The following is a 336-nucleotide window of genomic DNA, read 5'->3' as shown; positions in this document are numbered from 1 at the left end:
TTTTTTTTGTGTTAAAACATTCATTTGGTCATATGAAATTATGCTGTATAAGATATTGCATGATAATTTTTTTTTTAGTTTCGTGGTATCGAGAATAAGTCAAGTATTGCTAAAAGGAGCACGGTTTGTGAAGGAGTAATGACGGGAAGCCGTGGCTGCGGGCAAGAAACAACTGGAGGCAGGGCCGGCCACACCCACGCCGGGATGGGCGCCAGGGAACCGCAAGGTCACGTTCTAGGACTGTGGACTGCATGAATGACCGTTGGCTCGTTACCACGCCTTATAAACTGGATGCACGGATCTACGCATCGGTCGTGCAAAAAACCAAGCCGTGTC

General features: G+C 47.0%; 1 protein-coding gene across 1 annotated transcript in view; it reads left to right on the top strand.

The window, feature by feature from the left end:
* The window catches only part of LOC119591931 (NADH dehydrogenase [ubiquinone] 1 alpha subcomplex subunit 2-like), an 8827-nt gene that overhangs the window by 7086 nt on the left and 1405 nt on the right, over nucleotides 1-336 (top strand). The window lies entirely within an intron of this gene.

Source organism: Penaeus monodon, chromosome 29, assembly GCF_015228065.2.
Source record: "Penaeus monodon isolate SGIC_2016 chromosome 29, NSTDA_Pmon_1, whole genome shotgun sequence".
Classification (NCBI taxonomy): domain Eukaryota; kingdom Metazoa; phylum Arthropoda; class Malacostraca; order Decapoda; family Penaeidae; genus Penaeus; species Penaeus monodon.
The sequence above is the reverse complement of the archived record's forward strand: the minus strand, read 5'-3'. Positions and strand labels throughout refer to the sequence as shown.